This window comes from Phasianus colchicus, chromosome 1, assembly GCF_987193195.1.
Source record: "Phasianus colchicus chromosome 1, bPhaCol1.hap1.1, whole genome shotgun sequence".
Lineage (NCBI taxonomy): Eukaryota > Metazoa > Chordata > Aves > Galliformes > Phasianidae > Phasianus > Phasianus colchicus.
This window is the reverse complement of record NC_143436.1, coordinates 25726134-25740451: the sequence shown is the minus strand read 5'-3', so window position 1 is coordinate 25740451 and position 14318 is coordinate 25726134. Positions and strand designations below refer to the sequence as shown.

General features: G+C 43.9%; 1 long non-coding RNA gene across 1 annotated transcript; it reads left to right on the top strand.

The window, feature by feature from the left end:
* Positions 1 to 7371: 7371 nt before the first annotated feature.
* Positions 7372 to 9408, top strand: LOC149919461 (uncharacterized). Its single transcript, XR_016463589.1, has 3 exons — positions 7372 to 7535; positions 8212 to 8261; positions 9056 to 9408. It is a non-coding gene; the product is annotated as an uncharacterized LOC149919461 (long non-coding RNA).
* Positions 9409 to 14318: the final 4910 nt, after the last annotated feature.

Genomic DNA, 14318 nt, shown 5'->3' with positions numbered 1-14318 from the left:
TTCTGGCAGTGACAGATGGAGACTATGGGGAGGTTTAAAACAAGGATGACTCTCCATGCCTTTCTCCAGTTTCTACCTGTTTTTCATTTTTCCAGTACATTCTGAGCCAGAAGTGAATCACACAGGAGAGCAAATATGAGCAGTGCAGTGTTATCCACTAGTAGATACAGCAGTAATCAGGGCACTAAGGTGTCATTAGGATGTGCAAATTTCTGAAGTGTTACTCACCTTGAAGGGAAATGACCCTGGGCACAGCCAGAGACAGCTAGGTTTAAATGGTCTGACAAATCAGCTGAAGACTTACCTTGCACTTCTTACGTACTACCAGACTCACACAACATGAGCCCAGCTGGGTGGAGCCTGCAAACTGCTTCCCATCCCAGAGGCTGGGGTACCACCTCAAGCTGCAGGCAGCCATCAGGACACAAGAAAGACTGCATACAGTCCCAGTGCTCAACTGAATATGCTGCTGGACAACAATAGAAAAAACATTGCTTTGCAGGATACTTATTTTATAGATCAGTTTTATCTCACTGACAGAAATCCTCCAGCGTAGGCATGGTTTGTTGTAGGACTATAAATAGCTCCATAATTGAAAATGACAACTGAAAAAAAGCATATTAGCTCCTGTATGTTTAGACAAGCACCCTCAAGGTTTGTTCAGATTTTGTCAGGTCCTGACTTTTCATCTTCTGGCTTGTGCAGCATTTTATCTCTTTATTTCATTATGTGTAGACTCTGATTCAGCTGTTACGGGCTTCTGTCAATTCAGCTGTCTTCTTTCAACAAGAGTAGATGTTGTTACTCCCCTATTAGACAATGATCCAACTATATTTGGAAACAGCTAAAATTCTGCCTATTTCATCAGTGCTGAGTTTCTGAAATTGTCCAAGGAATTCCATGAAACAAATATGTCTAGGAACAAAAAGCTGGAGCTGTTTTTGTCAGACTTTAGCAGGATTGGTTATTCTGCTCTGCATTTGAATGTCTTTGAAGCATAATTTCTGTAGTTACAGTAAAATTTCTAACAAGCATCCTTTGAGGAAAGCCATACAGCATTGCCCGACCAAATGCAACATTCAGCACTAACAAGTTACAGACACCACTGCCCAGCTCTTCAGCAAGAAACTTTTTGCCGCAAAGCTCATCAAAACAGTTGGGTTTCTCAATTCATCAATTTATTCCTTCCTGGCTGAGGGACTAATGCTTTTAGTTTGAAACTATACTGTGGTCAACTGCTGGTGGACAGTCATCCAACATAAGAAAAAAATTCTTAGTTGTCTATATCCTGTTGATTCATGGATTAACGAGGACTGAAATTCAAAGCAGCCGTGTTGCTGACAGCAATAAAAACAGGGCTCAAGCACAGAGGGATTCTTCTCCATATTAGCAAAAGCCTCTGGTTTGAAGCCCCACCCTGAGACCCAGGGAAGCTGAACACTGACTCTGTTGATAAGTAGCATTTGTCACTTACAAGACTGAGCCTGCATAGAGTCAATGGAAAATAAAAAAGCAATGCTGAATTCATCACGTATTTGTACTGCAATGTCTAAAGGCACATACAGTAGTTCTTTGCACTAAGCTTTTTACTCAGTTTCACAGCTACAACCATAACACTTGCCTCACCTATTGTCCCTTTGAGGTCACTACTTATTCCAGCTAGCTCTTCTCCCTGTTTGACCACCAGCACTTACATTGCCACAATGTCCAGGAATTCCTTCATGTTGTACAAGAATTCCTTCCTGTCGCTGGGTCACATGGAGGTCTGGCTTTACCACACTTGTTTCAGTAGACATATGAGTTCACAAAGCCCTGCTGCTCTGCTCAGAAGCTTCATCTCAAGGTATTTTTCTCCCTCCAAAACTACATTCATTTTAGCTCATCACAGCACTTGCAGAAGGAGGACTACAATTCTGCAGAAGGCTTAAAATCCTTTCCCTGATCCCTTCTGATCTCTGTTCTTCTCTTCCTATATTCACAGTGAGCTTCCAACAAGCCATGTAGACAAATCTGGATAGAAATCTTACCCGAAAATATCACTCCTACTTGCCCAGAGAGATGGTGGATTTCCTCCTTCTTGGAGACATTCAAGGTTAGGCTGGACCTGCTGCTGTAGGCTGTACTTATTGTAGATGTCCCTGTTCATTGAGGAGTTGGATTAGATGACCTTTAAGGGTCCCTCCCAACTCAAACTATTCTATAATGTTATGATATTATGCTTCTACTTACCTTTCTCCCTGTTCAACGCTATTTCACAACCTTCTCCTAGATGGAGCTTACATTCATTTCTGTCTCTGTTTACAAACACTATCTAGAAGCAAATATAAAAGCCTTTATTCCATATGCAGGAAGCCTCAACAAAATCAGCTCACAATTACTAGAGAGCCATTGTATTACTCTTTCATACTGTTTCCAAATGCCCATCAGACAATGACATCAGTACTAGATCCAGCTCTTTTAGTGTATGATCTTACTTGCAGAGGCCAATGAGCAGTGTGTCAAATGCAGATTTTGAATTGTTCCCAACAGCTCAGCTATCCAGCAGTTACCAGACACAACTACTGATAAAAGCTAGTCAAGAAATAACACTTTTATCTCAAGAAATAATCATTTTCCTGTCAAACAAGGCTATGTGGATGGCTGCAGTCCATATGAGTGGCAGTGTTGACCCCTTTTCATGGCAAGCACTATCACATTTCACTACGTATAAACACCAGATGATATTCTGAGGTAGAAAGTAAGTCCCTTAGGAGCTTTGCAAAAGAATCAGTGACTTAATTCTGCATAAGAAATGTAACAGGTGCAAATAATTGGTATAACGCATATCTGAATATTTCTAAAGCAGCTCAATAGTCTGGAAAAAGGGCATGAAGTGGGATAGTTCTCACAAAACAATTTTGTTTCTAGAATAAATATTTATACACTTCACAGAAATAAAAACACTTTAATAATGTCTGGTAGAAATACAGTTTCTTAGTTCAAACCTCTTCCAACACTGGCACCACTTTCCCTCTCGAGTCTGTGGTCCCTCCCAAGACCTAGGACTGAAGCTGGAACCAGTTCTGCCACAGAAACCCCTTAAAAGCCACAGAGCAGTGATGTGATCATGGTGAATCTGATGTAAATTTAAACTCAAAACACTGCAGCTTTGCAGTGTGTGGAATCTCTCCAGGAAATAATTTCTATTTACTCAATTAAAGTTATAATCATTTCGTGTGTGTTTCAGTTACTAGAAACTTATTCACTGTTAAACACAAAAACTGCACAAAAAATTAATCACAATCTAAAAAAGTTTGTAATGTTTTTGTCAGATACTTCCAGGTCAAGCCCACTAATTCATGCCGTTGCCACAGCTATTGTTTAACAATCATGGGTTTGGTTTCTAACAGAAATACTGCAGCAAGCCACAAAGTCATATGGAGGTTGTGCAGCACAACAGTAAATCACCAGCTAAGGAAGTATCTCCCAAGCAAAACTGCAATCCAGCCAGAACATAAGTCCAACTTAACCAAGCATGTATGTGGTCTCATTTAATTTACTGGGAGAATTTATGCAGGTGTCACTATGTAAAAGCATTGCTGAAAATGGGTCTCACTTGTAGATCCCTTTGGTCACAGTGCCTTCACCATCCATGTAATGAACTTACAATGGAGGCTGAAGGTGAAAATTGGAAATAAAGCAAATGTTACCTCTGTGATGGCAAAGGCTCCAACACCTATGTCCCTGCATAGCACTGAGACTTCTGGGCTTGTTCAGCCTGGAGAAGGCCCTGGTGAGACCTCATTGCCTTACAGTACTTGAGGGGAACTTGCAAGCAGGAGGGGGACCCAATTTCACATTGTCAGATAGTGATGGGAGAAGGGGGAATAGCTTTAAACTAAAAGAGAGAAGATTTAGATTAGATGTTAGGCAAAAATTCTTTACTCAGAGGGTGGTGAGGCAGTGGCACAGCTGCCCAGAGAAGCTGTGGGTGCCCCATCCCTGAAGGCTCTCAAGACCAGGCTGTATGTGGCCCCAGGCAGCCTGAGCTGGGGGTGGCAGCCCTGCCCATGGCACAGGGTTGGAACAGAGTGGTCTTTAAAGTTCCTTCCAACCTAAGCCATTCCATGATTCTATGAGAACAACAGAGAAGGCGGTTGAGGAAGTCAAAGCCCAGCCTAAAGCATGCAATCAGGATCATCGCTGCTCCCAGAAGGTCCACAAAGCCCATGAGGAGCAGACAAAATCTTCCCCGGAGGGCTGATGGGAAGGAGCCAGCACCTGAGAGCTGTGTCACTGTGTCTCTGTGTAGCTGAGGGACCCTACCAATTTGAGCTCACTGTTGTTTCTCCATGGCCACACATGTCAACTGGTCCCAAGCAGGGCTCAAACACACTCACAGGAACCTAAATATGCCTTGGCTCCTTGGTGAAATGTGGTATAATTTAGGATGTATTTTTTCTGGTTCCCGTGACATCAGAATCCTTCTGATTGTTGTATATAATTATAAAAATGTCCCTCTGACTTCTTGTTACTGAAAATATATAAGCTGTTTTGTTTCAGGGAAATAAAACAAACAACAACAACAAAAAACAACACAACATGTTCCCTCCCTCTTGCTTTTCTATTTTTGGCAGGTTCTGCCATGGGAGCTGTGGCAATGATTGTAGCTCAAGCTGGAGCAGACTTCAAGGCCTCCTCTAGCATGGAGCTTCACAAAGGTACCAGGGCTTCAGCTTCCCTCGCCAGGATTAGTACTGGCTCTTTCATTTATACGGAACTGCTCAGCAGAGCTTGGAACACACTGCTTATTAGTAACTAGTGCTGTCTAAGATCTCCCTAACTTTAACCACAAAGTAAACTAACATTGCAGAGGGAGATGCAGAGGGGCAGAAAGGGAGTAGGCACCAAAATACACCATGCAGGGGCCTGAGTAATGGGCAAAAAATGGGAGTGTAACCCTATGACCATATTTAGTTTCCACATGTGAATCTTGGCTGGCTGAAAGCTACCCTGAATGCCAGCAAAGCCTGAGAAGCTGGAAATCTTTTGCTGTGCGCATACAAGCGGAGTCGTGACTCATGCAGAAGAGAAACAGTTTTCTTCTGCAAGGGGAACATTTTTCCCTACTGACCAGAGAGACACCCGAAAATAGCTTTGCTTTCTGAGTGGTTCTGTCAAGTCACAGCAATGCTGCAGAGATATAAAAACTGAAGAAGTGTTTACAGCTCCAGGATTTGCTAGTAAGTAGTAGAAATCTGTATTTAAATAGCAAGCCAAGTGTATGCCAATTCCTTGAAGACAATGAATTAAAACAAGGGTAGCTCGTGCAGTTCAATAAATTCCAAATGTTGGACAAAGAAATGAAACAAAGGAGCAAAAAAAAATTAATTCAAGATATTTAAATGCTGTGCAATTTAATTTCTTTGAGTAAGGATCTCAGTGCATAATCTCATTTATGCTGTGCTTTACTTCTGATATAATGCATTTGCAGCACCAACAGCAAAGAAGCATTAGGGTTCCGTGAAAGACAGAGCTCTCTGGATCTCCAAAGAAAGATGTTTCTTGGAAAGGAAAAGCACTTCTGAGAATCCCAGATTATCTAGGCTTGTTTCCACCAAAACCATTGGAATTTTTTTCCAAGTTACTTCAACAGAAACTGAAATGAGCCAAGGAAAATCCTTCCCCAGAGTGGAGGACATCACTAAAAGGTGTCAGCGATCAGAAGAAGGTCGTCCTCTTCTAACAGGTAATGAATGATACAGATCTGAGCCAGCTGAAAATCAGGCTCTCCAATGAGGCCCACAGGAACGAGCTGCCACCTCGCTTTCCCTGAGGCACTGAACGCCACCACGGGGGTGAAGGCACAGCCACCCCGGGCAGCCCTGCAGGCCGTTTCCCCGTCCAGGCTGCGGGTACAGTTTGGGGAAATTCAGCACAGAGAGCACAATCTGGGGAGGCTGAGCACGGAGCGCTGATGAGGTAAAGTCGGGAAGAGCGCTGTGGGTGTATTTTCTGCCCCCTGCGACGACGCGCGCCTTCGGAGCGCGGCACTGAGGGAGCGGCGGCAGCGCGGGGCGCGGAGCCGCAGTGCGGCCGTGAGGGCGCGGCGCGGCCGCCACCTGCTGGGCAGAGCGCGCAGAGCGGGGAACTGGGCGCCGCGGGTCCGCCTTCATCCCTTACAGCGTTATTCTCGTTATTTCACCCTCACACACGGCTCCCTCTAGCTTAAAGGGGGTCAGTTGTGCGCCTGCCGTGATACACCTCCTCGCATGTTGCTTGGGATAAAGAAGTATTTCCGTACGTGCTGAAGGCAAGAAATCAGAATAAACAGGCTGTAACACATTGGGAAGCAAAGCTCCTTGTGCTTCCATTTCATCTGCAAAACAAATGTTTGTAGAGCGCTCGATCAGTGGAAATGTGTTCTCTGCTTTTACCCTAATCAAAGCATTTCTGAGAGTCATCTGTTACTGTAAGGAGGGGAAAGTAATCTCATAACGCTCCCCTCCAGGGACAGCAAGTATGGATCCAGCGATGACTGAGACCAGCGGGACTCTTTGCACCAGCAGAGTGCAGGCAGAAGAATGCACAGCACACGTTAGACAGGCACATCTCCCACCTGCCACTAGTACGGAAACCAAGCCAGAGTAACACTCTCTGTTTGAAAGGAGACTTCTTTTTTCTCCCTGTGTTCCCTGGAATTTTGTCTGAGGTCTTGCCAGGCAGTGCTGGAGTGATGGCAGAGCTGGCCTAGCCCTGTGTCGTGCTCCACAGCCCGGCGCAGAGCTGTCATCCCTAGGAGTCCTATGGCAAGGTTAAAAAGTATTCCCACAGGAGGCGGTAGTTTTACTGGTAATCACCATCTTTTACATGAACAACTGATTCTCTGAGGAGTCCAGTGCCAGGAGGTGCAGCAGCAAAGCTGCTGGCAGCCAGCTGTAGGCAGTTGCACATTTGCTTGTCCCTGCTTGAGCTGTTGCTGGTTAACATCTGGTTGCTTCGTGCTGTTCCCAATATCATGAAACAGCCCTAGGCCCCAGCTTGGCAGCTGGGGTAAATCAAGCAGGCAGATTCTGCTTTCAGAGCAGCACTTGGGCATTAGGAACAGATTGGTGACTCTGGCACAACATCTATTAATAATAGAAGATCAGGCTTTGCATTTGAATAGGCTCTTTTCTTTGGCAGATCTGAAAGTAATTTCTAAAGAAGGGCAAATGTTATTATCTCTGTTATGGTGCTAGGTTATATGACAAGCTCGCAGTCGGGGACTGGGCAAGCCTTGGCTCTGCAGCCAGCAGCAGCTGCTCTCTTTGGTTAAATGCCACACACCAGCAGCTCCCAGGATGTGATGTTCTGGCCAGGAGCACAGGGCCCCTCAGCCAGATGGGCAGGAGCAAGCTCTGGGAAGCTGCTCCCATTTCCTTGAGGTAACTCAAACGTCACAGAGGACTTGTACAGAATCACAAGCAGGCAGGGATATCAAAGACATGCCCTGCCTTTGATATAGTTGCTGTTTCCTCCTTATATCAAGTTTCAAAATCCTCACTTTTCTTTAGGTAAGGATCCAAACAAACATGCTCCTAGGATTAAATATTCAATTTTATTTGAAAACATCCCATCAGGGAAAGTTTTTAGTGTGTTTCATGGAATCACAGAATGGCCAGGGTTGGAAGGGACCTCAAGAATCATGAAGCTCCATCTCCCCACCACAGGCAGGGCCACCAACCTCCACATTTAATACTAGACCAGGCTGCTCATGGCCCCACACAATTTGGCCTTGAACACCTCCAGGGACGGGGCATCCACAACCTCTCTGGGCAGCCTGTCCCAGCACCTCACCACTCTCTCTGTAAAGAACTTCCCCCTGACATCCAACCTAAATCTTCCCTCCCTCAACTTAAAACCATTCCCCTTGTCCTGCAGTTATCAACCTTTTCAAAGAGTTTCCATTATGTAGGCTTGCTGTACAATTCCAGATGCTAGATATTAGGAAAAATTGGATATTAGGAAAGGTTTCATCTCAGAAAGAGTAGTGAGGTATTGGACCAGACTGCCCAAGGAAGTGGTGGAGTCACTGCCCCTGGGGGTGCTCAAGAAAGTAGTACGAGTACCACGAGTAGATGTGGCACAGAGGGATGTGGTTTAGTGCACATTGGGGGGAAGGGTTGATGGTTGGACTAGGTGATCTTAGTGATCTTTTCCAACCTTACTGATTCTATGATACTTTTCCAGTGCTTGAAAACATGACAACGTGAAAACCTTGCAGAAAGACCACCCTGCAGGTTAGTCAAGATATCCATCTGGCATCTCACCCCAACCTCTGCAAAATGCTAGCTAAACTTCTTTGTTCATTTGAATACTTTGACATTGGCATGTAAGCCACAGCAATGCAAACCATTGTTTGCAGGCTACTATGCCCACTAAAATGCGTTTTTATGGGAGCCACTGGAGACGCTCATTAGGAGGGAGAAGAAAGCAGCTGCCCAGCACAGAGGTGCACAGAACACAAACACATACAACAGGAGCAGGCTCTTGTCATTGTACACTGGCATTTGTTACCACCCGCCAGCTGCTTGGAACCAGATGGGAAGCAGGAACTCCAGCTCTGCCTTAAGCCATGGCCCCACACCAGCACTGCCACAGACTCCCAAGCTGGCAGTCACAGTCACTAAGGAGAGGAGCAAGGGAAAAAAAGGAGCCAGACGCCTCCAGGAAAGGGCTGAGGCATGTTTGGTGCAGGAGAGGAGCAGGGAATTGCGAGCTATCAGATGCTGCTCTCTGAAGGCTGTTGCTGCACTTGGTCTGTACAATGGGAACAGCTGGATCCAGTGTTGACAACCTGGCAGCAGCTGAAAGCTGTAGAGTTAGCTCAGACATGATAAACAGCAGAGAAAAAGTAACAAGTCATCACCAAAAGCAGTAGTTCCCAATGCATGAGTCAAATCTTCTGAGTGAGGCATGACAGCATGGAAGATAAGATACAGAAGCGAGAACAGGAGCACTGCTGAGACTGAAGAACAGGAGAGAGAGAATTTCTAAGTTTATTGGATTTCTTCATTCCCTTTTTTACTTCCAGGTTTACCCCAGACAAAAAGAGATGTGCTGCTTGGAGATAAGGAAATATAGCACGATAGATCTCCAAAGGCAGGGGCTCTGAGGAGTCATGGGTCATGCAGTGATGGAGGAGAAGGGGCAGAGAGGATAAAGAAAAGCTGCAGCTATGAGGCATGCCTGAGACAAATTGCTATTACTGCCCTAAAAATAAATGCATTTATTTGAAACATTTCCATATTTAGAATACTAAAATCAGCCAAATCCAAAGCATTCCTATTAAAACATGGAGCTGGATCCAATTCCACCCATAGTCCAGTGAATTCTCACAAGAAAATAAAGATTCTCAGCTCTTAAAAATAAATATTGGCAATTATTTCCCCCAGTTGTGTCATTTTGGTACCCTTCACGAGGATAAACAGTCAGTTCGTTGTTTATTATAAACACACGACACAGAGATTTAGAAGGCAGTAAGAGTCAACTTTATAATTTTTTATGTATAGTAGCAACTGATAGAAACACTTCCTGCTCTATAAATAAATGTGCTTCCCCAGATCAATAAAGTTAGATTGTTTCTAGAGCATCAAGACCAAAAAAAGCAAAGCTCCTCTTTAAACTTTTCTTCAAATTTGAGCGTCCTGTTGGGTTTTCTAGACCCTTTTGGTTAGTATAAAGTATATTGGGGTTCACTTCCACTGGATGACAATTATGTGGTCGTTTTGCTTATTGCAGATTTGCATCTGTTTTATGTCTTAATACCTACAAAATGGGTAAAATGTACCAGAGTTTGCCTTGGACTGCTATTTTTCTTCACAAAAATACTGCAGAAGATTGGAAGGCAAATGGGAGAATTTATCCAAATTTGGGCATCATTTATCTCCTGGGATCTGCTGTTTACTCTTGCCATCTTCATGCTCCTTTGGGGACAGCTGCTTTAAATTCTACATCAGGTTTATCAGTGCCACAGCACTGAGGTCTTATTTACCTGCACAACAGTTCTAGCACAACACACACATGAGCTGCTGGCCTTCCCCCTGTACTAAAGATCAGGCAGCTTCATCATTTGCAAGATAATCACCATTCACCTGTAGGATTGGCTGTGAGCCTGTGAATTTGAAGGGAGTGAATTTCATTGGCGTTGGGGTTGGTCCACGGTCTTCTGAAGCTTCCTTCCAGATCTATGCCATTAAATGCCTGTGCCATTTATAATTCATATATGCCTGAGTCCACTCCTTTTAATGCTTTTTATCCAGCCATGTCTAGGCTTGAAAAACCTGCTTGCAAGGAAAACTGTGGTCATGAAACTCATAAAGACTGCTAGGCTTAGTTCAGCTATGTTTGCTCTTCTGGAGTCCCAGGACTCACCTCATCAGATAAAGAGGTGAGTAAGCCGTCCCCATATAACAGGAAAGCAAAAGCCAGCAAAATTCAGTACCTACTACAAATACCTGTCCATAAACAGCTGTCCTGCCAACTGCTTTAGGCATCTGCCATAGGATGGAGCGGAGGGTGTCTCTAGACCTGTATTAGGTTTCAGTGTCTACAGAAAGAGCCAAGATGACCAAATTGGACTAACTTGATATTAAGACTGCCAACAAGAAGTGAGATGGATTCCATTCACCAAATGCAGAAATGTTAAGTGCTAAGCATGACATTACTCCCATCTAAATTAATAGTTTAGTCAGGCAAAACAATTTCATTTTTTTTCTTTTGTAATGGCAGAGCACTATCGCAAATTCGTTTCAGAAAATGAAAACCTAAAATAAATGTTCTCCACTGGGAAGCAGTGCTGCCTTCCTTACATAATGCATGATTCACATGGCAGCTGCTGGGAAATGCTAACATGCAGACAGATAAATGCTGCATGCCGAGGAGAAAAACATCAGCTTATCTCTATGTAACCTGGACAGGATCACACGGCTTATATACAAAGAGATGAACCTAACAACCTGCTTGCATGCATGCAGATGCACAAATGATATTACCCTCAGTATGCAAGCACATACACACAAACAAGCTGACATTCCACCCAGAGATGAATAAACAATTAATAGAAGCAAATGCATACTCATGCACACAGGAACACACATAGATAAATACCAATCTATAAATGCCAGTAACTTCAAAAAACTGTGTTTAGACACAGAAACCAGACATGAATAGCCAACATAGCCACAGTTTTGATCCCAGAAGGTGGAATTAGGAAGCAGAAATCAACAAATGGCATAGGAGAACACACTTGCCGAAGGTATCACCTTGATGTGTGTCAGGTAAAATGAAACATGACAACCATGCAGTGACTGAAAACCTTGGGAGCTTGTTCTGCCTCAGAAGGCACAGGAGCAAAAGGGGCACTGAAATCGCAGCTTTTGCAGGGCAAAAGCACTGAGTGAACTTCACTGATCACGACTGGGTCATGATGCTTGTGACAGGCATGGCAATTATTTATTTACTCTGCTGGAACTGTCAGATGCGGGGACTAGAGATGCCAAGCATTGGGCAGAAAAACAGAACTGAAAGGTCGTTAGCTATGATGTGCGCCCCACAGCTGCTGGGGCACGGCTCTGCCCCTTGCTCCCACCACAAGGGGGTGTGAGGCCCAGGGGCTGGCATGGGGTCCTAAGCTACAGATAGATACCCCCCATTCCGCGTGGCCACAGCAGGCTGTATTTGTGCAAAATGGGAGTATTTAGAAGTCAAACAGGGAGAAAGTGCTGCAAGTCAGAGTCTCAATTCCTCTATATGGAAAAGCACCTGGATCCCACCCAATGAGTGTGGGTAGGATTTCCAGGCCTAGAACAAGGAACTGTACTTAAGGGGATTTATCCAGCAGAATGTGACAGATGATTGTGGACTGAAAAACAACAAAGAAGTAATATTTTCCCCATCAATAAGAAAGACTTTTTACTCTGCATTTACCTGAGCAGATCAATAGAGGTTACAAATGTTCTGAGTAAAGCAATACCTTCCAACCTAAGTTCACTGCTCAAAATGGCAGGAGTTTCGGCAGAGCGCCATTTAATAAAAATGAAATAGAAGCATGGTTTGACTAAATCATTCTTCTGGATTTCCAGACAACATTATAAAGTGTTAGTGGCTGCAGAATTGAGTGTACAGAGGGCATAATTCATGGCTGCTTTGCTCCAGCTGCACACTGGCTGAACACCCCTGAATTCAATAAACTCCCCAGTGAATCAGACATGAAACCTGTCAAGAAAAAACAAATACAAAAGGCAGCAATCTCTGTTGCAAATCTGATTGTTATCGCAGTACATGGGTCCTGAGATTGCGATGGGATCTTGTCAAGCAAATTGCTAACAACCTCAAGATTTGCATGGTTTTTCCTTGCTGCTCTGCCTAAAGCTCCCCACTCCTCGAGTTGTGTGGTCGTGATGGGTGTTGTAAAAGGGACTTTCTGCCCCTCGTTGGGCTGCTGATAAAACCCCAATAGTAAAGTTTTGAGCTTCAGTGACAAATAAGATGAAACCTTGTTTTTATCATCAATTTTAACTGACTGTATGCCTGGAAAGCCTTTATTCATCATTCTGTAGAGCCTGGAGCATGCACTGACCTGTCGTGTATGTGGTTGAGATTTAATATTTCAGAATTAGATATTGCCTGTCTGACTCTGAAACAGTTAAAATTATAGGATCATGACCTAAATAAAGGCTGCAGAGGTCAACATGGAAAATAACAAGACAAACCAGTAGCACAGATCTACCTTGATGATTTAAAACCTCGCTGTGTGGGATTTATTGCTGAGGCCATTAACTGCTATACTCAACTACAAAAACTAACGAGACCATTAAGGAGAAAACTAAGGGAAGAGAGACAACTTGACTTTTCAACTTACTTCTTATAACTGCCTTGTTAAATTGTTAGTGTTGCCATTTAGTACGCATTTGCTGGATTTAGGTAATCTTGTTTGGACTTCAGAGCTATTAGTACAAGGGAATGGAAGAATCTACTGGTCAACATAACTGAGCACAGTCTGCTGGGAAGAAACAAGAGCCTGAATCTCTCACTAAGAATCATGCTAAGTGATGATTCCCATGTTGAATGAAATGATAGGAAATGTTTAGCTAGTGAAATTCAGATCAGCGAGCTATCAACAGACAGCTTTGGAAGTTGTTTGCTGTTGAGTATAAAACATATCTGACAAACAGCTGACATCAGCACTGATTCATAAAACAGTGATAGTGCAGCTAACACTTCTGCTCATATCATCCTCATTTCCCTGAAGTATAAGACTGCAGTACTCTGAAAAAAATGTACAACTGTAGATTGCAGGGTGGGTTCATGCTTGGAAGCTTTTCAGTGGTATCTCTAAGAGGTCTTTTTAGGACATCAGCAGCCCAGGGCCTAAAGAGAAGATTCTGCAGCTGTTTTAAGAGCCTAGTGATTCTCAAAAGATTCATACTGAGTGCCAGAGTGTGCAAACATAGACCTAATCCTGAACTTCTGACTGCAGTCGTTGCGTACAGGCCTTGGTTGTATCCTCTACAGTGCGGAGAGAGAATAGCAATGAAATGGCAAGGCTTTGTCAGGCACTCAGAAGACATCTTCTTCAGATCTTCTCTATGGTGAGATTTTTGCTTTTGATCCTTGAGCTGCAGAAAAGATAAGAGGTGACAGGAGCTGCTGTCACTATCGGGTGGCAGTGCTTTGCCAGGTCAGTGCTCCAAGCTCACAGGGCAGTGCTCAGGCCTTGCAGGTGCCAGGGGCAAAGCTGAGGCCCTTCGCTGTCTCAGCCTATCTCTTCAGTGAAGAAGGGTTCAGCTGCTCTGCCAGAGATTTTTCTGCATCTAGATCGCTGCTTTTGGACTTTTAGGAATACTCCAGGTGTCAGTGAGAACTAGGACCTCCAGTAGCCAAAGGGAGTGCAGTTCACTGCAGTTATACTGTGGCTGTGTTACAAAGGTCAACAATGTGATCAGTTTGTGGGACAAGCATATCATATTTTTAACCACTGTGATGAACAGTCCAATGTTGTTTTGCTGTTGATACAGTTGGCAGAACTTCAAAAAGTGTTGAGCAAAATTGAAAGCTTGCAAAAGAAGTTTCCTTCTATGTTCACAAAATTTGCAAAGGAACATTTTACTTGTGTTTCCTTAGAATGCTAAGGTCCAGAAAGTTATCCTTATAGCTGGGAAAAGTCTCATGTACTTTAGAGAGAAGAACAGGACCGATTCTGAAAAGAAGAGCCACTCTGTGAGCTGCTTGCCAGCGCTATATCTTAACCCTTTTCTTAAGATGAGAGGCTAACTCCAGTCACAGCTGAATGGGGA